We start from the raw sequence: 24,807 nt of genomic DNA, 5'->3' as shown, positions 1-24,807 counted from the left end.
GAGAAAGAGACTTTAAATGATTCTTGCCCTAGAGACTTTAACTTTGATCCCTTTGCATGAAGTAGTAGTTCTATTTTGCCGCCGTGAGGCAATTGCCCCGTCCACCCCTGCCCCTTTGCCCCGTCCCATGCTGATCGAAACGGTACCCATGCTGATCGAGAAACGGTACCTGTGAGACGAAGACTTCCTTGTATGCTGATCGTAATTGGTAAATATGAAAGGAAATTGTACAATTGCATTGTGTTTCTTTTAGGTAACCAACTGCTGATTTTCATAAGATCCCTAGTTAGGAGTTTTTCTAAATTAATGTTGCTAAATTGTTTTCGCATGAAGTCCCACATGCCGATGCTAATTTGAGGTTAGATGAGGATTCCTTCTGTTGCACGATGCAATTTGAGACCTTGTTATGCTGACTAAATGTATGCAATTAGCTCTTTACAGATTATCGTATTAGTGATTTGCATTGCTATTATCGAATGTCTTGTGATTCAAATGCTACAAAGATTGCACTTGTTTCGCCGTTATGGACAGCTATTAATGTTCATTTATGTTTATCATTTGGTGTTGAGACACATTTATATTGTGCTAGCTTTGTTAATATAGGGAAATAAATTCACTAACTTTGAATAAACTGGTGTGGTTATTCCTGACTGAAAGTTCAGGGTTCGCCGAAATGTATTCTGGATTAATTGTTAAGTGTTATGTTGATCAGGGTATTGCTTATGTTCGTTATTGATTATTGATTTGATGCAATTGATCGATATAGAGTACGGAGAGTTCCACTTAGTCAAAAGATTCATCGGCCTAAAGAGCGTCCGAATACAGGTAAATTATTAGTACGGACCGCTCTATCAGGTTCCTCTGGCACGAGCATAAGAATGTGAAAGTCAGAACGAGCGTAAGAATAGGGAAAATTTGGAATGTTGGTAAATGGAATGTGGGAGGCGTGAGTGAAGAGGCCGTTGAGACGGAGGGAGAGAGATGGCATGAAGAGATAAGGACGTGGTTGGTGTAGGACTTGTTATACGACCTATTTCAGAATAAACCTGCTTTCATTCAACGTCCTCGAGTGTCTTACCCTGCTGGTCATTTTTACAAGCACACATCCTGAATTGAATTTCTTCTAGATGGTGCCAGATCCGACACGGTTTATATGAGGGGTAGTGAAAAAACTTGATTGTGTAGCATCACACAATTTGGTCAAGACGGAAAGCTGTGTTTAAACATATTTCCCCTGGTTGTATATCGTGCTATTTAGACATTGATGAATATCTCCTTCTATACGCCTTTTATTTCATAACAGCATTTGAAAAGAATCTGCAACGAGCCAAAAAATGCTGAAAGTTGAAAGCAGCATTTGAAAGATGACTTCCTGTGACGTCACTTGCTGTGATGTCATTGGGTCAGATGTCATATCTTGTCATTTTGAGTCATGTGATGTCATCATTCGTAAGAATTTCGAAAACGTGAGTTCTGCCACACCCCTGCAACTCAAATTTCAGTTTATTGCAACTTTCACAACTTGTGGAAAAATGTTTAAAGAGTAGACGGAAATTCGTTTAATAAAAGAGATTATAAGTACTTCTAAGACCCAAATCCTCATAGGATCAAAACTTAACATTTGACATACACAAAAAGCCTTTCAATGTTAATTTGAAAACAATTCAATATATTTTTCCGAGCTGTCCCTGCTTGTGCAATGGTAGCTCAGGCAAGATGGGAAAATAGGCAGCACCAGAGCCTTAGCTGGCAAATTGGGAGAAGTTCTAAAACTCTACGGTTCCTTATTGCACCTCGCGGGTGTTTACCCGGCTAAGATGGCCGCCGCGCGCAGCGCTGCACTGGCGCCGCTTCCCATCCCGTTTCTATGTCCCTGCCGGCCTCGGCCCGTCGCCCTGTGTGCCTGCCCGGGACGCTCGCAGCGAGCTCGGGGAGGGAGGGACGAGAGTCGCCGCACCGGGCAGTGGAAAGAAGTGTTGGCCGCCCCGTGTTTTGTCTGGGAAAGGCGGCTGCGACTTCCCGACGTACTGCACATCCCCGGTCCCCGCAGCAAGCCCGCCCCTGAGCCGGCGGGAGCCCCTGGCTCTGTATCGGGGGATGCATTTGGAGGAGTCTGGCGGTGGAGTCCGCCTCCTAAAGCCTGCGGGAACCCAGAAAGTGGGGCTTTGTTGAATAGTCTGGAGTTTGGCTGCATTGGGCCGATGCTGTTCCGTCCGGGGGCTCCTGGCCCAGTGCTCTGTCGTTCCTCGCAGCATCCGAGCCCGGCCGGTTCCTGAAGCACCGCGCACAGGGGGCAGAGCATCCTTTACCGCCGGATGCAGGCGGGTGCGGAACACCCCCGATGAGCGTCTCGCGGCTGCTTCATAGTGGTAAGCAGGCTCCACGGACTTGAATTTTTGTCCCTGTTTTTTTTTTTTTTGGGGGGGGGGGGGGGGGGCTTATATCACCCTCTGCAAACTTTGTGAAGTCAGTGATTTAATTAGCGTAAATAAGGTGCATCTCTCCCCCCGAAACGTGTGAGCGATGTTAGCATAGTCCTGTGAGTTTACTCTTGCGCTGAAGTTTTTGTGTTCTTTTTAAATCACAGGATAGAATCTATCCCGACAGCCCTCCATCCTTCCCGAGAACGATGGACCGGAGATAAAACATCAAAGGAAGTTAAAAAGAGAGATGACAGCCGTGAGAGAGCAAATAACTGATAACGATTAGCGAGGGACCAGCTCGAATGTAGTATAACATGACTTTTTGTAAGCAACAGGTCTATTTTGTTTCAATTAGTGAGTTTGAATGGATTGTCGGACAGCCCTTCTGCGATGGCAGAAAATCCGGTTGTAACTTGTAAGGTAAAAAAAAGAAATACAAAAAAAGTGGTGTGGACCACTTGCGATGTCAGATATTTTGTTGTTACCCTAACGGATGCTAAACTTGACTCTGATTGGAAGTATTACGGTGATGGTAGGAGGCATTTATGCCATGCCAACAAATACGGTTTTGTTGCTTTAAAGCCCTGATATAGTGGCAGACCGTCTCACTCTGTTTTCACCATCCCCATATTGAAGTCAGGAATTCTTGTGTTGATGCAATGAGCACACAGTGTAAACTCATGGCGTGCTGTAATCGTCCACTGTGATTACAGAAAGCCTTATTGTGCAAGGACACATTTGAATAATAATAATGTCATTATTCCCAACAAAAGGGAAAGTGGTGACTGTTTATTGAACCTAGTACCCAGGATCAAGGGGAATACCTCTGCAGCACGCATATAAAAATAACAAGCATTTGCAATGCAACGGGTCTCGCATTTGCTCACGTTAGAGCTATCAGCGTTGTAAACTCCTACCCAGACTTTTCTTGCAACATAAACTAGTAATGAAAAGTAAAACAGTTTCACATATGTGAGCCGATGGTCGGCATGACATGCAAAGCACTCGACTTGTGCCCAGCGAGATCGCGCTGCGCAGGAAATGAAAAGATAAAGTAGTCCTGAAAACACAGAACCTCGTATGTTTTCAGTAGTTTACCCGTGTGCTCGACGAGGGCTAAACACCGGAAAAGGCATGACGTATGCATGCCTTCCGCAAATGGAATGAATCGATTTTTAAAAAGCAAGCCCACGAACTAATGAAAGTGACGGGCGTGACATGGGCGTGGTTAGAAGCCCACATAGAGATTACAACATGGTCCAGAGGGCTTGCGCGCGCTTCACCCTAAAAATCATTCCTTCAAGAGATTAAATAAGGCAGACAACTCGAGTACTCCGGTAACTATTATTTTTGAGTAGTTCTTCAATCTTTTTGATATAACAATTATGTTTTTGTGATTCAATAAAGCCTTGTTGTGAAGTATGAACACATTATTATAATGGAATGAATCTGTCTTGTGCTGTTATAAGCCCTGTTGTCATACATGAAAGCCCTATTGCGATGTCAGAGTGCTGTATTTTCACCGCAGGGCGTTTTATTGTGATATTGTATTGTAATAGTATTTATATAGCGCTTACTACCCCTGACGAGGCGTTGAAGCGCTTTTTGGCGAGTAGCACGCTACTTTGGAACCCAACAAGAAATAGTGATGGATTAGTATCGGGAAATATGAGTATAGTTTTAGTATTATTATGAGTTAATTTGAGCTGCGGATAATGAGTTTGTTAGTTGGATTGACTGGAGTAATGGAGGGGTGGAGGAGGAAAGAATCCAGAAGTGTTAATTGGGAGTATATGTTAATAGGATTTAGGCTTGGGATGAGTAAAGGGGGGTGGAGGAGGGAAGAGTCTGTGGAAGACATATTAAGAAACCGTTTTATGATGTCAGAAAGTCCCAGTTTATTACCATAAAATTCACCCTTTTATTTGATGAACTTTCTTTTGTGATACTAGTGACATCCGGGTCATATTATGAAGTCAAAAAAACAAAATGTGATGTCTATTCGGGTGTCTGTTCAGATGTTCAAGGGGTTTTTAGACCATAGTGTTTAAGCATAGGATTAGTTCTACTAATCCTATGCTTAAAAATGTAGCTATAACACCAAAGATTTGAGGTTAGCCGATTCAGTGCATCTGGTGTTCTAGGATGCTCCATATAAAGGAGCTGCTCTCCATCTAAACTTGGGAACTGTCCAGAGTTCCCTGCTTCCATTTTAGTTAATTACGGAGCGGTGAACCTCACTGTGTAGGTATAGATAGCTCTGTTTGTTTTGCTAATCACTTGGGTACCGTTTGATGAATGTTCACAAAATGTTCCTGATTTAAAAAAAAAAAAAAAAAAGGAAAAAAAAGTACATACACTTTGGCTCCTTCATGGAAAGTTCTACACTGATCTGTCAAATGATGGTCTAGGAAAAAAAGAGGGAAGGACCCAAAATGTTGATTACCTATGTTATATCGCACAGGAAAATGTGCTCTCTGAGACAGAGAAAATGAAAAAAAAAAACCATATTTGTCAAAAAGTTATAACTTTACTCATAAAGCATGTTTTTTTGTGATTTGGTACAGTTCTGTTCAGCCTTTAAAAAAAATGCATTTAAAGAAAAGCTCAAGTTGGGCTTGAAGGGTTTGTTTAACAATCTAAGAACCGCTCTCTATGGTATCGTTTTGAAACGTGTATATATGTACACCCTTATGTGTAGAAATAAGTCCTCTGCTGCCTTTTGTCTAGGATCGCTCTATAGTAATATCATATGCATACATAAATTATTATGGTACATAGGCAAAGCCCCTGTGAGATAGTTCCAGCACACATGTATCTTCCAAGATCCTCATTAGAGGAGTGTTCACAAAAGCATCTGCAGTCCATTCTGCAATGCCAAAGTTGTCCAGTAATGCAGGAAGTGGATGCCCATGCACGTTGTACCCTCTTCTCCACCGGGCACTTAGGGTAATATGACCCATGGTGCCTGCTTGCTTGGACCCTAAAAGCTGTGCAAATGAAAACTTAGGGCCTGATTACGATCTTGGAGGAGGGGATTACTCAGTCACAAACAAGATGGATATCCCATCCGCCGTATTACAGGCTCCATTATATCCTATGGAACTTGTAATTAGGCGGATGGGATATTGGCCACATTTATGACGGAGTAATCCCCTCCGATAAGGTCGTAATCATGCCCTAAGTGAACGATCTTGTATAATTTTCTGCAGTTATCCTTATTCTGTTGCAGATTGCTGAATCATTAGGTGCTCTATTTTTATAGTAAGCAGTTTTCTTTGTATTTTATGTTTTTAGTTCCGTTTACATTCGGTGTTAATTGGGACAAAAGCTAGTCTGCTCTGCCTGTCGTGAATTTATTTTTTAGTTTCCCTTTACAGGGCTGATGGAAACAGAGCAGTAGGCTTTTAAAATAAAGTTTTATTCTGCATCTATGTTTTCATATTTGAGTTATGATTTTTTGTGTGATTGATATCTTGTAATGTTTGTTTCCATCAACAATAAATTCATTATTTAATCTTAATGACAGTCTAGGCATAGCAAAAAAAAAAACTACAAGTAAAAGTGTCTCACAGACAATTGAAGACTATCTGCTTCACTGGATGTCATGAATAGATTGAACAAATTACTACATGGGCTTGGTTGATCAAACAAACCACCCAGACTAGTGATTGTAGTCGTTTTCCAGAGCATTCCTAATCTGATTGTGTTGCTTCCTATGAACTATGTAATGTTATTATCTGCTTATAATACTAATGATAAACTTTTCCTGAGCTTGACACAAGGCTCAACCTAGCGATTTTAAGTGATTAATGGGAATGCAAGCAAATATTAGACCTGTACACTAAAGGGTAGTGGAAAGATAAGTTAGAAATCTACCATTAATATAAGAACCACAATTACTCACAAATTAGTTCAACTGTTCACTTGTATTGTTGATATTATTAAAAGAACGTTCATAATAAAACACAAAATATTACAGATCTGATTTATATTTATTTAAATTACATCATAGGACGTATGTATCATAGACTTATCATGAAATGTATATAAATCCATTAAATGATTTCCATTGATAATGTTAAGTGTAGATGCTTTGTAACGTAGTACATCACTCCTGGAAAAAAGTGGATGCCAACACGTTTGTTTGTTCTTCCGTTTCTTCAGGGCTGCAGGGAATACAGTAATGCTTGTATTTAATTTTACAGCAGAACATATCTAGTAAAACTAAAACAATCTTGCATAGAATCATCTTATCCTAAAACCAGCAGTCTTAAACTGCAAGAAATTAAAATAAAGATATATACTCCTTCAGTATCACTGGACATATTGTCAGTTGAAAGATACAATTTCAATATCCATCAAAAACCAAGACATGAAAAAATGAGGATTAACTGGTCAAGTCCAAATTGAAGGATAGTGAGGCTTGTGTTAAGAAAGAAACGAAGGGAGTAGATAAGCAGAAAAATAATGCAGGTACAAAAGAGAAGGAAAAAAGAAACAGGAAGGGAAAGCAGAAGCAGGGGGGTGGAATTTATTAAAATATCTACTTGTCCATGGGACAGGTTGCTTCTTACATCTACTTGTCCTGTAAAATAAATCTACTTGTCTGTTTGGTGCCATGCAGTGCAGCAACAAATTATGACAGCAGTCTCATTATGTAAGAGCGCTGATAATAGTCTCTCTGATTATGCCAGGGCTACTATCATAGTAGGGCTTGAATACTTGCAATTTCAGTCCTCAAGACGGGAGGGGGCGCACCTGCAAAGAACATGGAGGCCCCCTCCAGACTCACTCAGGGTAGGTGCTGTGCTGAGGTGGCCCCATGGACGGGGCTGCAGGGTCTTTGTTATTTAACTGCTGGCAATGTGTGCTTTTTGAGACCAACAACTTTTTTTTCTTTTTGCCAGTGTTTGTTACAATGGTGAGGGCCTGGCAGCTCCCACCACAATAAAGTGTTACAAAAACCATGTCAAAACAAGACATGCATCGCCAAAATCAAAAGACTCACAAAAATGTTGAATCGGTTGCTTTGCCAGTGCCTGTTTATTTTCATACTTCCTATAATCTTGTTGGAAATGGCTACACTGATTTTCCATTAGGAATATTTTTTGGAGATACTAGCATGCATCGGTACATTTTACTAAATGACGCTTCAAAGAAATAGCACCTAAAATGTCATTGTAGTGAAACGTTTTGTTCCTACTTGCATTTTTTCGGAACATTTTATTTTGAAAGCAGAGTCATCACTCTTGCTTATAAGCTTCTGCAAACTTTTTTATACTCATGTTTTTATACAGAAAACATGAGTATATTCAGGGATGTGGAATCCCTATCGCCCGACGCCCAGGACATATCGTTTGAGGTCAAGGCCAACACATTTTTATGTTTATTTTGTGCTTGGGACAAGCAGGCCCAACCCCCACCAGCACAAACCCTTTGGCTGCCAGTTTAAAGAGAAGGGAACTGTCTACATTTGAGATAGTATGAGTGTCCATATGTTAATGCTGTTCGAACTTGAATTTAGGTTCATTAATGAAAAGTCTTCATTATTAGGGTGAATGCTGTAAATTCACATTTTAAGGTCACACTGCACTACTGGACAATAGCTCCAGTTTAAAAAACAAAAAAGTGTACCACGTTTTGAAGAGTTTAACTATATGAGGCTAAGTATAATGCTCCCAGAACGCTCTCTGATTAGGTGCAAATGTTTGCAGAAGCTTGTAAGCAAGAGTGATGATTCATTGCTTTCAAAATAAAATGTTCATAAAAAAATGCAAGTAGGAAAGAAACGTTTCACTTATATTTGTAATGTTAAATCAGTGTAGCCATTTTCAACAAGATTTTTGGAAGTATGAAAATAAACAAGCCCTGGCAAAGCCAACCGATCCAACATTTTTTGTGAGTCTTTTGGTTTTGTCAATGAGTGTCTTGTTTTGACATGGTTTTTGTAACACTTTATTGTTGTGGAAACTGCCAGGCCCTCACCATTGTAACAAACACTGACTAGAAGAAAAAAAGTTGTTGGTCTCAAAAAGCACACATTGCCAGCAGTGGCGTTAACAAAGACCCCGCAGCCCACCTCCAGGGGGCCCCCCTCAGCACAGCACCTGCCCTGAGTGAGTCTGGAGGGGGCCTCCATGCTCTTTGCAGGGGAGCCCCCTCCAGTTTTGTTAAGCCACTGATTGCCACAGTAGTTCCTGGCGCTGAACAAAACTATTTTGTGTGACAATATGCTTCTTGTGGAAGAGCAGAATGCGATCACTCACACACAGCAAAAGCCAGTCGATAGATAGAAAAATAGAAGTTTAATGAAAACAAAATGTCTTTGTTATCGCCAAACCTAATTAGGGACACAATTCTTAAAGTCACAAAAGTGCACCTCTGGTATATGTCTTTGAATGAGGGGCTTTCATGAATTCACAAGCACTTATAGAAGTAACCAGGAAATCGTACTCCTAGGAAATATTTGTGAACTGTATTTTAGCACGAGCAAATCTGCATGTGTAGATTTGCTCATGTGAAAATATAATGAGCGTTTACAAGTTCACTTTCCCTCCAACCACTTTTTTCCCAACCCTGGAAGAACTTCTACTTCTGCCATTGTCAGGAGTAAATTTCCAACCTTCGGGTGAAGATCCTTGAAACCAGCAAGTTAGTAGGTTTGCAGACTGAAAGACATTCCAGCCCTGGAACGATTGTCTAGTATGTAGATCTGTAGAAAGGTAGCAAAATAAAGAAATTGCTATAGTAGGGATTGAAATTGAAAGTATTCAAGCCCTACTATAGCAGTAGCCCTGGCATAATCAGAGAGGCTATTATCAGCGCTCTTACATAACGAGACTGCTGCCATATTTTGTCGCCGCACTACATGGCACCAAAGGGACAAGTAGATTTTTTTACAGGACAAGTAGATTTAAGAAGCAACCTGTCCCATGGACAAGTAGATATTTTAATAAGTTCCACACCCCTACTTTGTGACCTGTGGAAGAAAAACAGGGGGTTGAATCAATATATAGTAAGACTAGAGGTCTTGCCTTTGTAAGAGTGGCAACTCTAGTCTCCAAGAAGTCATGTTGCTTACCGAAAAGGCAATCTCCAGTTTGTACCATCCATGCCACGCAATAGTAAAAACATAAGGCTGGGGCAGCGAGGCCACCCTAGTATTCCAGGAGAGTGTATTTTGTGTGAGATACCTTAAGGTATTTGGCTACCCAAAAAAATCTTTAGACTAATGACTCGAAATTTTGAAGGAAGGCTCCTCGGAGGACGTAAGGCTAGTTCTGTAAAATATAGAGAGAGTGGGGTAGGAATACCATCTAATAGAACATTACGAGTCCAATTGAATTAAGTGTAATGGGACCCATGACTGAAAATCAGTAAGGGTGTGTTTCAAAATTGAAATTGGAGCAACATTTGTATCCCAGGCTAATTTTGGCCTTGCGTAATGTACATGACAAAATATAAGATTGGACTGTCAGCTACTTAAAACTGAGCATTCTGGAAGAGTGGGAGTGGCGTGTACATATGTTGTTCTCTCGCAGTTAACTGTCAGTATGATGCTTCATTATATATTTTCAACAATTGTATCAAGCAGGGTAAACCGTAAACTTCGTACTTGTATAGCGCACTACTCACCCATTAGGGTCTCAAGACGCTGTACGCATACCGCTGTGGAACCCCTCCTGGCTTTTCCCTGTGAGGTGCCCACTCCTGGGCAACCTCCAAGGTGAAGCCAGGCATCCCAGCGCTGTTGGGGCCGTTGTGGAGATTAAGCAAGCTATTGCCCAGAGTTACAGAGTGGGACCCATGAATTAGATTAGGCACCGATGCGAGAATTATCAGGTCTGAGGAAATTGAGCCCAAGACCCGCCGAGGCGGGAATTGAACCCTGGTCCCGGGCCAGATTTCTGCATCATGGTCTGCCGCTCTAACCATTGAGCCACACTTCTCCACTGAGGAAGCCTTTGACTGTTGACAATAAAAGCATATCATCAGCATACAGAGCCACTCTGTCCTTCTGGTCATTGTCCCATCTAAAACCGTATATCTGTGCATTTCTCCAGATCCATTCAGCCAAGGGCTCTTACAGTGTTTTTATGATTGTTGATCTCTATGTGGCTCAACTCCTATCCCGCTAGTTTACAAGTATGTGATAAACTCCGTCTGCCTTCTCCCACTCCCTGTCGCTGCATTTATTTTTCCTCCTTCAGCCAGAAGGAAAGTGTTAACGCTGTTCTGTTGAGTCATGTGGTATTTCAGACACCTCTTATTGTTTAAGTATCTTTCAGATGAGCATGACTGGCCCTCGTTTGGTGGACCCCAGTCTGCCCAACTCAAGCCCTGTCCCCTGGAGTAGTCTGTGTCCAGAGTAGCATCCCCTTGGACGACAATCATTGCTGGGAGTCTGGATAGCCCATTCCTGTTTCATTTGGGGCAAGTAGCCAGTTCGCTTGTTCAGTTTGATATCTGCTGGGCATTATCCAAGTTTTCTCAATCAGTTCAGACTTTGGGGTTCTATCTTCAGCCACTCCCACACTTCTTTGGGTATTGTGCAGGGTTGTGGAATCTAATAAAATATCCATTTGTCCTGTAAAAAACAAAAATCCACTTGTCCCTTTTTGTGCCATGTAGTGTGGCAACACATTATGACAGCAATCTCATTATATAAGAGCTCTGATAATATCCTCTCTGATTATGCCATGGCTCTACTAAAGTATGGTTTGAATACTAGCAATTTCCTCATTCTGCCACCTTTCCGAAAATCTACATTTTGGGGCTGGAGGTAGTAGTAAGCAATAGTTCCAGGGTTGGAATGCCCTTTTGAGTCTGTGCAAATCTACTAACTTGCATGTTATAGGGGTTTCCCCTAGTTCTTCTCTAATCTTTTCTCATACTGAGAAAGTTTGGAAATTCACTCCTGATAAGGGCAGAAGTAAAACTATTTCCAGGGTTGTGGAAAAGAGTGGTTAGAGAGAAAGTGAACTTGTAAACGCACAATAGATTTTCGCATTAGCAAATTAACACATGAATGTTTGTTCATACTAAAATGCAGTTCACAAACATTTTTTAGGAGTATGATTTCCTTGCCTGCTTGTGTAAATTCTTGTGAGTTCATGAAAGCTGTAAACCTGCACTAACACAAAGACATATTGTAGGAAAATGGCTCCTTGTTGCAGTTACCTCACCCCACTTTTTGCCTGATACTGATGCTGACTTGACTGAGAGTGTGCTGGGACCCTGCTAACCAGGCCCCAGCACCAGTGTTCTTCCCTAAAAATGTGCCATTGTTTCAACAATTGGCACACCTCTGGCACATAGATAAGTCCCTTGTAAAAGGTACCAGTGGTACCAAGGGCCCTGTGACCGGGGAAGGTCCCTGAGGGCTACAGCATGTGTTGTGCCACCCTAAGGGACCCCTCACCTAACACATGCACACTGCCATTGCAGATTGTGTGTGTTGGTGGGCAGAAAAAGGCAAAGTCGACATGGCATCCTCCTCAGGGTGCCATGCACACAAAACACTGTCTGTGGAATAGGTAAGTCACCCCTCTAGCAGGCCTTAAAGCCCTAAGGCAGGGTGCAGTACACCACAGGTGAGGGCATAGCTGCATGAGCAATGTGCCCCTACAGTGTCTAAGTCCATTCTTAGACATTGTAAGTACAGTGTGTCCATATTAGGTATATGTTCTGGGAGTTTGTCAAAACAAACACCACAGTTCTATAATGGCTATACTGAATACTGAGAAGTTGGTATCAAACTTCTCAGAAAAATAAACCCACACTGATGCCAGTGTTGAATGTATTATAAAATGCACACAGAGGGCATCTTAGAGATGCCCTCTGTATTTTACCCAGTCCTTCAGTGCAGGACTGACTGGTCTGTGCCAGCCTGCCACTGAGAGATGAGTTTCTGACCCCCTGGGGTGAGAGCCTTTGTGCTCTCTGGGACCAGAAACAAAGCCTGCTCTGGGTGGAGGTGCTTCACACCTCCCCCCTGCAGGAACTGTAACACCTGGCGGTGAGCCTCAAAGGCTCACGTCTGGTGTTACAATGCCCCCAGGGCACTCCAGCCAGCGGAGATGCCCGCCCCCCCCAGATATGCCCCCACTTTTTGCGGCAAGTCCAGAGGGATAATGAAAAAAACAAGGAGGAGTCACCCCTCCAGCCAGGTCCACCCCTAAGGTGACCAGAGCTGAAGTGACTCTCTCCTTGAGAAATCCTCCATCTTGCTTTGGAGGAGTAGGACCAATAGGGATAGGGATGTGCCCCCTCCCCAGAGGGAGTGGGCACAAGGAGGGTGTAGCCACCCTCAGGGACAGTAGCCGTTGGCTACTGCCCTTTGACCCTAACACACCCCTAAAATTAATATTTAGGGGCAAACCCAGCTCTTCAGATTCCTGACATCCTCAAGAAAAGAAGGACTGCTGAGCTGAAGAGGAGGAGACAACAACTGACTCGGCCCAACCCTACCGGCTCGTCTCCTGCTTCAAAAAGCTGCAAGAAAATAAGCAACGCGTTCTGCCAGACCAGCGACCCCTGAAAAGCCTCCAGGGGATTGCCTGTATCACTGAGGACCAAGAAACTCCAGTAGATAGTGGACATGTCCAAAAAGAAGCTCAAGAAACCAGCTTTAAAGGGACTCTCACCTCACTCCAGAAGCGTAAGTCCAACTACTCTGCACCCGATGCACCTGGCTTGTGTCCAGAGAAACCACCTATCCTTAGAGGACCCCCAGGCGACTCCGACGACGTGTCCACCCTGGGATGACCTCTCTGCACCCCCACGACAACACCTGCAGAGGGAACCCCGAGGACCCCCCTGACCGCGACTGGCCGGGACGAAGATATCCGACGTCTGGTGAAGCACTGCACCTGCAGCCCCCAGGCCTATGAGAATCCGACCACTGGTGCAGCAACGACCAGCAGGCGGCCCTCACCCCCGTGCCTTCCTGCAGCGTCTTGGTGACCCCGGGTCCCTCCATAGAGTTCTATAGATAACCCGACACCCTGTTTGCACACTACACCCGGCCGACCCGTGCCGCTGAGGGTGTGGCTTTTGTGCCTACTTGGGGCCCCTCTGGTACTCCTACAAACCCGCTTGCTCTGCCCTCCGACAACGCGGGTACTTACCTGCAAGCAGACTGGAACCGGAGTACCCCCTGTCTCCATAGGCGCCCACGTTATTTTGACTCCTGTTTGACTTCTGCAACTGACCAGCCTTGTTTTGCTGGTGCTAGGTGATTGGGATTACCTTGAACCCCCAACGGTGGGCTATTTAGGCCCCGGAGACTGAACCCGTAAGTGTGGTTCTTACCTCAGAAACTGTACTTTACTTACCTCCCCCCAGGAAGTGTTGAAAATTGCAGTGCTCGCTTTTTAAATAGATTTTTGCCGCTTTGAAGAAAACTGTGTACAATATTGATTCTATTCAAAGTCCTAAGTATTACTATGCAAAGTAACTTTCATTTGATGTACTTACCTGCTAAATGAATCTTGTGGTTCTAGAAATAAATTAACCAAAGAATATTTTTCTATATAAAAACCTATTGGCCTGGAGTTAAGTCATTGAGTGTGTGTCCACTTATTGCTTGTGTGTCTACAACAAATGCTTAACACTACCCTCTGATAAGCCTAACAGCTCGACCACACTACCACAAATAGAGCATTAGTATTATCATGATTGCCTCTGTCAAGCCTCTTGGGGAACCCCTGGGCTCTGTTCACACTATATCTCATTTTGATATAGTATATACAGAGCCAGCTTCCCACACATATCTCATGGGTACATTTTTGTGACTTTCTTTAGGAATGGGACCCCTAATTAAGTCTGGAGTTAACCAGGACCTTTTGTTTTTCTTTAAAATCTGTCTCTCTCTCTCTCTAGCTGGCCATGGGCTGGTTACACTGTGAGTGACAACATTCTCCTTTTTCATTAGGAGCATATTGGCGCACACACAGTAGTTTTGTTCAGTGTGTGCTTTTTGAGACCAAAAATATTTTTGCTTTTTGCAAATGTGTGTTGTAATGGTGAGGGCCCACAGCTCCGATCACAGTAAAGTTTCACAAAAACCATGTTAAAAAAAGACAGACATTGACAAAATCAAAAGATTGACCACCAGTGACGGACCCATTGGCTTAGCCAGTGGTTGTTTATTTTCATATTTGCAGTAATCTTGTTGAAACTAGTCATACAGCTATTCTTTATCAATATTATTTGGAAATACTGGCATGCGTCAACATTTTTAACTAAATGCTGTTTCAAAGAAATGGTACCTAACATTTTACTGTAGTTTATCGAAATGTTTTTTTATAGTTGCATTTGTTGTGAACATTTTATTTGAAAACAAAGAATCATCAATCTTGCTTTCAACCTTCTGCAAATATTTGCATTTATTCAGAGAGCATTCTGGGAGCACTACAGGGAGCTTCAATTTGGTAAACTGTGCAATCCTGTCTACACATTTTTAAACTGAGACCACCGTTAATAGTGCAGTTCAAGCTTACAACATTTTCTTAGAGCACTCTTTAAAGCACTTTGCATTGATGAACCATAAATGCAGATTCAAAGAGCAGTAACACATGGACATAAAAATTACTTTAGCTGCAGAAAACGTCCTTCCCTGACCCATAATGTGATTACTGTAAACTGGCACCCAAAGGGGTTGTGCTGCTGGGGGTTAGGCCTACTTGTCCCAAGGTCATAACATGAAAACATATTGTTCTTGACCCCAAACACTATGTCCTGGGTGTTGGGCTATAGGAATTCCACACCCTTGTTAAACATGAAAAAGTGAGATTTTCTCCCCCTGGGGGTCTCTGAGCCTGGTGGGTATAGTAACGTGTCAGTCCACGGCTCTTCACTTTTTTTAATCATGGCATTATCTGCTAGTTACTTCATTGTTATGGTATTTTAGCCATGTTAATTAACTATAACTTTCAATAATTAAAAAATGTCTCATTTTGGTGAATGAGCCATCCCACTATTTCGGATAAATTGTATTTTAATTTTATGTTAATAATTTTTTTTCTGGAAAAGCTAAAGTTGAAAGCAGCCATTTAAGATCATCCATGCAGACAGAATTTACTTGTTTAATTGCCAATGTCAAACTGTATTGCGTGAAAAGTACTTGGCAGCAGGGCTCACAGTAACAAATACATTCTCTTCTGCAGCTCATTGGAGTGGTGGCGTTGACTCCTGATTTTCCAATGACTACTGGAGCGTCCACCGAGAGCTTGGGTGCTGCATATTCTATTTCATGTGTGCTGGATCTTTTCATACTAAGGTAAATCATTTGTACATCCTTAAATGTTTTCTAAAAAAACAGGAGCCCATTTACTTCCATTGTTTTAGGTATTTCATGTGGTAGGTCCAGAAACTGCCACAAACGAGCATCATCAGAACACTTATTAGTTTAACAAATGTCATACTATTATTATTCTTCCATCTTGCTCTCCAGGGTATATTCTGAGCAGTGTTCTTAAATAATTTTGCATGCTGTACACACCTCTATTAATTTACATTGTTTTGTTTTTACATACCTTTAAGTTGAGCCTGTGTTGGCATACCTGTTGTTTTTTTCAGTATGTGTTTCTCAGATGGTGCCCGTGATCAGAGGCTCTTCCTGCTTCTGTTTACCTGCCCCCGGTAGCTTCATTAGCACACTCTGAGTGTGTTGGCCTTACATGAGGTCATTCTCTGTGCCAACCTTGCTGTTGAAGTCCCTCTCCCCAGACTTGCATGTTGATGATTTATGTCTCATGATTGTTAATGTCCTCAGGATTTCTGATATATTTTCTGCAAGAGAGCGTGACCTTTACTTGGGGGGAAATGACCAGATGGAGCCTGAGGTATGATGACACATTAACCTGTACTGCAAGCTTTTTTTCTGTTTATCAACTGTAGTTCATGATATCCGAACCGATTTCCTAGATTTATGCAACTGGCATGGAACCATTCCGGAGAGAAAAAAAGATATACTTCGATATGGAAGAAGGCCACCAGGCCAGGAAAATGTGGTTTAGGGCCACCTATTCTAAAATCCTCCTGCGAGTAGCCTCAGCATGCTATGCTCGGCAGGAGGAGCCCAATGAGGAGGGAAGGTGGAGGTTTGAAAAGGCTTGCAGTGACTTATTAAACTTTGGCACTGTGCAGGATGTGGTACGAGATGTGTCAAACGAGCTGTAAGGAGAAGTTGCAGTAAATGGGCAAAGGACATTCATTTACTGAACATTTTAAAGAACAGAGGATGCAGTTTTTGTGAATGAAATTGATTAGTGAGAAGGGCACAGATTGAGCAAAAGTGGCTGAAAATAAGTTGTGCAGAGCATGAGAGAGGGAGATGAAGAATCCAGCAAATGCTGGTCCTGGGATTGTAAGGAGATTTTTTGTGCATTCAGAGCCCATACTAGTGGTGACTGACCAACTGGTGTTAAAAGGACTGTTGTCTGTTGTGCACTGTTACTTGACAGCGCTGACCAGTAAGGAAGTTGGGCCATTGCATCATTTGCAGCAGCCAACAAATTCATAGCCCTAGATCTCTTCAATGCCTGCAAAAATGGCACATGGGCCAGTAGTGAGTGAGGATGAATAGGAGCGAGGTAAATGTAATTAAAAAAGCATTGCGCTGAGTTTGTCCATGTGCATTCTAGTTACTGAAGCCCGAAGGGCTGTCCATATTCCCGGGACTGGATGCTGGTTGTGTGCATAATAGTGGAAGTGTAGAACTGTTCCAGCAATTTAGAAATGAACAGTCCTAGAGACAAGGTTGCTGTTTGAAGAAAAGAAGGAAACCTAATCCAAAGGTTGCTGTTCATCAATTTGGTTGATACCTATTTTGGAATTCTTGATATTCTTGTTACTCAGAGTGTGTAGGTTTGAGTGTAAAGTGTATATTTCGCTTTAAGATTAGGAACTTAATTAATGTACTTGATAGTTAAATATATGCGTTTGGTTGTGATATATAGTGTTAGTGTACAGTTCCCCAGTTCATATATGTGGTTCTACTTGTTCTGATATATGAGGCTACTTGCGAAGACCGTTGGGGTTCCTCCTGCATGGCGTGGCATATTGGGATGGGTGCAGAGGACCATCTGGATGGTGTGGCATCCTATAGGGTTCTTGCACATGTCTGCTGCATGCTGTGTTGCAGCTTCTGTTATATGTATTCATATTCTGAGGTCATGCTTGTGATGTGTACATGTTTCAGATGTGTATGGCAGTTTGGGAATTAAGTCTTGTACTTCGTGCAGGATGGATGTACCTAAAGAGGTTATTTTAGGAGTCCTGAATAGTGTGATTGAGGCTTACTTGCTTATCGGTCTTGATTTTATAGATTTCATTATGTTAGATGTACTCTATGGAGTACATTTTATATAAACTGTGCCCTTTGTTAAAAAGTCCTATACCAAGTTCCCACACAATTCTCTCACTGACTCCGAAGGTGGAAGGACAACCAGAGGGGTCAATAGTGGAATTCCTACCAGTGTACACCTTGGAATTATAGACCTATCCAATACTTCCCTCTGACAACATATGCATCTTAATTCCATAACTTGACCTCTTGCTAGGAATGAAGTGCCTAAAAACCAAACAGCCCTTTAACAGGACCAAAGACTCATCTACAGTTATTTCTTTCCCTGTAACATAGATCACTGAAAAATTATCTAAGAAGTGATCAAAGACAGGCAGAATCTTTAAGAGGTGGCCACAATCATGGTGATCTTGTGGCAATTCTGAAGCATTATCAACAAAATGCAGTATCCGAAGCAGAAGCAAATATCGGTCACGACTCATGGTTGGTTCCTGGAAATATAGCTGTTGCCATGAAGGGACTAGTAGCCCAATATGAAGACAGTGACAACTTCTTATGAAGCCCATCAAAAAAGTTAAACCCATGAACTACTTCAACACAAGCAGATTTGTGGCAGTCCACAGGCTACCTCTAGAGCGGTGCTTAAGTCTGGCACTGTTGTCCCTCAAGTACTGTTTAGCATAGAAACTAGTTTGTTCAACAATCTCATCCACAAGTATATCGTCCATCAGCAACTGAAATAAATTTATGGGCAAAAAGTTTCCTGTATTCACTGTACACGCTGTGACATCAGTAAAAGCTGGTAACACAGGCTGCACCATGTTTGGGGCAACCCAGACTTCAGCTCTTCCAATGGAAAGCCTTTCTGCCATCTGCAATCCAGATGCCTCTTGCTGCAGTATTGGCATACCAGTGCCCTCCTCCAAAATAGGCACTTCCTCTGCATTGAATGTGGCTTCATCATCAGATGATTCCTCTCTGACAGAAAATTCACTGCCAGAATCTGTCATCCTCCTTTCCTTCAAATGCAGAGTCCGTCTCGGATCATGGCCAGAGGAAGATTTAAAAAGCAAACCAACAACATGATGAGCAGTAATCCTGCGCCTAGCCATAATCCCTACTAATAAAAGTATCATGGCAAATGAGTCAACAATAATCATCACTGTGTAAAATAAGTAGTAAACAAAGTGTGGATGTTTCAACCAGAAACTACCAGCATATAGTAATCTGGAAGGAAAAGTCAATAAATACAAAGCATGCAAAACCTATATACTCAAACGTGATACCACTCACTGCCCAGAAACAGTTAGACTCAGTATCACCTCCACACACTCTGGGCAGACATGAATTATATCTCACTAAAAGGAAAAACAAAAGAAAATTACACACAAGACAACACAACACAATACACATTGTGCACAAATCCAAGGACACTTTCACATCCAATAAAACAGAAGCTAAATATGCTGCTATTATCACACCATTTACAAAAAAAATCATTCAAGCAGGGCGGTGACACTCATTTGGAGTAAACATTACAAAAAGCGTTTTCTTACCAAACACATGTAACTACACAAACTGCAGCTCTACCAGTGCCGAAACGGCAAACCGGAATCTCTGCAAAAGAAAATAGAAGTTTTGCACTGGAATAAAAAGGAGAAATAAAACTGGCAAGAAACAAAATAGTTAATGTTAAAAAGCTCTATGTAGTCTGCCCATCACCATCCAAATGCCAGCCACTTACATATCACCAGTCAGAAGCCAGTCAACACACACTGTCAGCTAGAAGCCAGTTTACACCATCAGCAAAATCCCCATTTCAAACACACTGCCAATCAAGCACCAGTCCACCAAACACCAGCTAAGCGCTAGTCCACACACACCACCAGCCAAGCACCAATGCACACACCCCACCAGCCAACCGTCACTCCACACACACCTCCAGCCAAGCCCCAGTTCATGCACACCACCATCACATTTTTTTAAGCAAAAAAGAAAACACAAACTAATTGGAAGTAGCTGAAACACTATCACTACAAACACAAGAGCTCTAACTAAATACATCACACTAATGCCAACCGTGAAATCTGAACAATAAATATAAAACAATACAGACCGGTCAGTTTGCTTTTACACTCACGGTTGTTCAAGGAGTTATCACAGAAATGCACTAAAGCCATAAAAATGGATACAGGTGGTTATGTAATTGTCAAGTTAAACAGTAAGTTGCAACGATGTGGATTAAACGGCAGTAAGGGCAATGAGACAAAAAAAAGTTACAGGGAATGATGGTACTCATTGTTACTGATGCAAAATTTCATTAATTAATTAAGTTTATAGAAAACGTTCTCCTGCACTTAAGCAGAAATGCAGTCCATGGTAAGATGGGGGTTTTGATTGTGTCTGTAAATGAAAGCAGTGTAGTGCAGGAATAATTGTTTATCAGTGATGATGTGGACAAAGGTGAGGTCTTTGACTTAAAACAAAGGGTTGCTTTGAATATTTTGAATAACTTAAAAAAACAATCCCACATGCTTTATTTATGATGATTGGGAGATAACTCATACAAGTAATTGCAGGCTCCAGTTTACCCTGTACCAAATCTGTCATTATTCCTGAAGGGTATATTGTGGAGAGTTTATAGAGATGCTGGGATTCAAAAGCTTGATATTTTTATGTTCAAGAACAGGAAAACAACAGTCAAAACTCTAGGTAGCTAAGAAGGGCCCCCCTGTACTTGGTTGACTAGGCCAAATAGTCTTGCACATTGGTTGAGATTGTAACAGCAAGGAACTAGTTTTAATAGTGGATGAAGGAGAAGCAACATGGGAAATCATGTTAAACAAGAATCCTGTAGTATTTATTCAGAAAATAGGCAAATTGCATGGGTTTTGGCACAAGATCGTTCCCGGGGAATGTGCTCTAATAATAATATATAAAGCCAAAATGTACTCATATTAAGTAGGGAGGAGGTATCTGAAGAAATTAATAGAGGCTGAAACTATTGCCTCCTCTGAATGGTTGTCTTACCTGGTCGAAGGAAAGATTAGGCCCTGTGTAGACTTTCGAGACCTGAATATTAGTATGTTAGCAGATAGGTTCCCAGTTTCTAACATGCTTACATAGGTGAAGGGCATCAAGGTTTAGTAGGTTAATCTGCAGCATATCTCAGCTCCCTACCATGCGTATTTCAAAAGATGCACAGCCTTTATAACATCTGCTAGATGCTTTCAATTTAAAAGAATGCTGTCCGGCCTGCAGCAGTGTTTCAAAGACTTTTCCTCAATTTGCTGTGAAGTATGAAGAGTTTTCCCTAGTTCCAGGATGACATCTTAAACATGGGAAAGGGACAAGAATGAGCACGATTGCAGACTGGGGAGAGTGCTGTACGTCTTGAGCAAATATGGTTTGAATGTACAATATCTGCAATGCAAACTCTCGTGAGAAAATGTAACGCATCTAGATCATGCAATAACTGGGAAAAGGAAACAAACCCAAAAGAAAGTTGTTGGATGCTGTCAGATGCCCCCCCCCCCCACTGCAGAATAGAGATGTTAGATCGTTTTTAGGTTTGCTGCAGTTTTATGCTGAGTTTGTTGACAAACTTGAGGACAAAATATATCGGATAGTTTCTGAAGGCTCAGGTCAAGCTTACATGGTCAGATTTTCAAGAACCTTTAGTGAGCATGAAAGAGGCCATTTAAGAAATATCAGCACTTCCAGGCTTCAACCCACAGTCAACAATTATTTTTACCATTGTTGCAAGTGGAGAAGGATTTGGCGCTGTTTTATCACAGTGTGATGGGAAAAGCAAAGAAGTAGTGATTGCCTTTGCTTGTAGAGATTTGTTTCTCACAGAGGAAACGCACACTGTAATAAAATGAGAGAAGTTAGCATGTGTGATCTCTTGAATATTTCAGAGCTCTTATTTAAGGTAAAGAGTTTTTAATTGTGACCATCAAAAACTAAGCATAATTTTTATGGCCAGTGGGTTGGTGAGTGCCTATGCGAAAGTCACTCCGTTTATAAGAATTTGGGTATTAGGTGGAGTATTTGCCAGGAGGGAAGAATATCATTGCATATCTTGTTTCCAGGATGCTTTTATCGGGGAGAGAGATAAAGAATTGGAAAATGATTAACTTGTGGCTCTGTGCAGTGACCTTAGAAAGTGAGAAGACTCTCTGTGAAGTGTGCAATGATATATATATATATTTTTTGTTGTTGTTCGAAATGGGCACTTCTGAGAAGTTAGAAAAGAATTCCTTCTAGAACATAAAGAAACACCATCATTGTTCAATGGCACGAGAGACTCTTGGGAATTGTACGGATTGCATAGAAGAGGCCTAAAATGGATGTGGATGTAGGACAACTGTAAGAGACTGCACCATTTGTTCCTTGTCGTATAAGCCTTTGAACGCCGAGATAAAACACCTGTGATTATAAATGCCACAGTGCCCATTTGTTTTGTGTAGCTTTAGACATCATGTGATATATTGGACTGTGTTGGAGAATATCGTAAGTACAGTATTTTCTTGATGAATGTGTTTTCCAGGTAACCTTAGGTGCATGTGATGGAGAAGGCATACACTAAAAGAGTGTTAGTTCCTTGATGAGCGTTTGCAAGGAGAAAGTGTTAATTTCTTTAATTGATAATGCTGTACAGCTCACATACATTAAGGTGAGAAATATTTGAAGGATGTAGATGTTATCCAGAGGACACCTAGCTGTACAATCCAAGTGGAAATGGCAAGGTGGAACGTTTCACCGGGGACTTGAAGGGTGCCATTGCTAGATAGAAAATTCAAATGGTGTGACCATACAGGACCACAGTGTTTGAGGCTACAGGGCTTTTCCCTTTTGCAATAATGAGAGGTAGGAAACAAATACTTAAATATATTCCGGGGTGGCTTAGTTAAAGGTAAGGTAGTTAATTTGTCAGCTGAGGATGTGAAAAAAGAATCCACAGCACTCTCTAGGGATACAAGAAAATTACGACCACACATTTGGAATCCGCTCACCTGTTCTGAAGATTTTCAAATGGGATTGTGTGATGAAACAGGGAAAAGTGCCAAAGGGTGGGTATCTTGAACCGAGGAAAGTGTGCAATAGATTAAGAATGTGATGCTGTTTATTGATGGCGGTTGTGGACAATTTAGCATTTAGAATTTAAGGGCAAGGGCTACTTCAGCAGCCTTGCAGGTTTAGATTATATTGTGGTGTGAGAACTGTAATCCAATGCAATTTATGAGTATTCCAGGTCAAATGGCTATCCATCAGGTAAGCAAAATGAAAATCAGCAATTAATATGCCAGAGCAAATACAATGTAAATAAATAAAGATCCCATGGGTTTTAATTACATGCTGCACGTCGTATTGTTTCTGTGGTGTAGCAAAAGGATTACTTGGTGCCTTATTACCAAAAGCTTATGAGAATTCATACTGCGGCCATCTTCAATGACGTGGAGTACAATGGTAGTCCATCCAAGCAGTGGTAAAACCGCAAGGCTGACGGGGGTACCCAGCACACATTCTCTATACCTTTTTTGTTGAACTTTTCTGAATAGTTGATGATACAAACTTTTCCAGAAAGCGGAAGCTCTCTGTAACCAGGCCTAAAATTGCATAGTTAGGAGTTAGATGTTGTCAAGCAATAAAAAAGGAAAACAGAAAAAGGTAAGGTAAATACCTCAATAATGAAGTTATACTGGATTGCTACTGCTATAGTTTGAACTTTGGTGGACTAATGAAATTCCAGCAAAATCTGTTTTAGATAGAATCTCCTAAATAAAATGTCTTCTGAGCATGTGAATATTTGTATATTCTGCTGTTGGAACTTGTATTACAACCAAGCAATAAAACTCTTTAGTTAGTATTGCCCAAGATGCTGTCTCTTAGTACCTGTTAAGGACCCCATATTCAAGTTGTCTGCAGCAGCTGATCTCAATTTAAAAGGTTGACACCTTACAAAGACCATTACATCAGAGGTCCAAAAGGTAAAGGTCTAAAAGCAAAGAATCTTTTCGTTTTTCACATTTACACCCCTTTTTCTCACAAGCTATCCCAGCTCTGAAAGGGATCTAAATTAACCCAGAAACCTGGTCTTCTCCCTTTTCAGTTGATCACACATTGAGTTTGTGTTCTTTTTACACAAACCTTCAGTTAGTGGATTGTGCCTCCAGGAACTCTTCACTGGGATCCCTAAATTTTCAAGCATATGATAGGCCTAACCATCAGGAGCGACAGTCCCGTATGACCCTCCCATATTTTCGAATGTATGCAGGCATGCATTTCTGTTGGGCATACAAATCCGCTGTAAATACATTCATATCGATGTTTAGATCAGCTACTCGGCTGAAAACTTCATCTTGGAAGAAACAAGGTGCAGATAAAAACATGTTTACCTTTTGAGACTCTCATACTCTGTTCTTTCATAAATCCCTTTGGCCCATGTTTTGGCTAAACCACAGGCAACACACAAATGATCCTCTGGTTTTTGATCAGTTGTTGGAGGTGGATGAGGGTAGTCATCGATCATCTAAGTGGATGGGCATTTTGTTTGGTTGTCGTCGCTGTCTCAGAAGACTCGGATTCTTGTTGTGAATCACTGGTTCCTGCTATTTTTTGGCAAATTTGTTTCTAGGCTTTTTCCCAAAGTTTTAGACTTGTAGTACTTGTTGTTACAATGAGAAAATATTTAATCCTCTTCACCCGTCAGTTTCAGCCTTTTGTGAACTTCTTCTTGTCGTATTTCTGCAGCATCTCGAACTCTCTTCTGTCCAGCTGCAGTTGATGTTCGCTTTTCTTTCAGATTAGTTTGGCATATGACACATTTGTCTTTGTTGAAGGAGTCCTCAGATTTTGTAGTTAGTAACACTCTGTCAGGAGGTAAAGATCATCTGCTACCACTCACTTTGCTCATCTTTAGGAATCTGAATCAACAGAACACCTGAAAGAAAAACACATCATTATTTTCTGTCTCTATAAGACTACTGACCCCTAAAACCTATTTGACACCAAAATGAAGTAGATAGGTGTCATGGTTCCTGAAATATTACATCATAACTGCAACAC

At 41.6% G+C, this 24,807-nt stretch overlaps 1 protein-coding gene across 3 annotated transcripts in view; it reads left to right on the top strand.

The window, feature by feature from the left end:
- The first annotated feature begins 1,864 nt into the window (after positions 1 to 1,864).
- The window catches only part of DISP1 (dispatched RND transporter family member 1), a 499,375-nt gene continuing 476,432 nt past the window's right edge, over positions 1,865 to 24,807 (top strand). For all 3 annotated transcript variants that reach the window (XM_069233843.1, XM_069233844.1, XM_069233842.1), the window contains exons 1-2: positions 1,865 to 2,369; positions 15,596 to 15,708. The gene's annotated coding sequence lies outside the window, so the exon portion shown is untranslated. The remainder of the gene's footprint in view (positions 2,370 to 15,595; positions 15,709 to 24,807) is intronic.

This window comes from Pleurodeles waltl, chromosome 5 (genome assembly GCF_031143425.1).
Source record: "Pleurodeles waltl isolate 20211129_DDA chromosome 5, aPleWal1.hap1.20221129, whole genome shotgun sequence".
NCBI lineage: Eukaryota > Metazoa > Chordata > Amphibia > Caudata > Salamandridae > Pleurodeles > Pleurodeles waltl.
The sequence above is the reverse complement of the archived record's forward strand: the minus strand, read 5'-3'. Positions and strand labels throughout refer to the sequence as shown.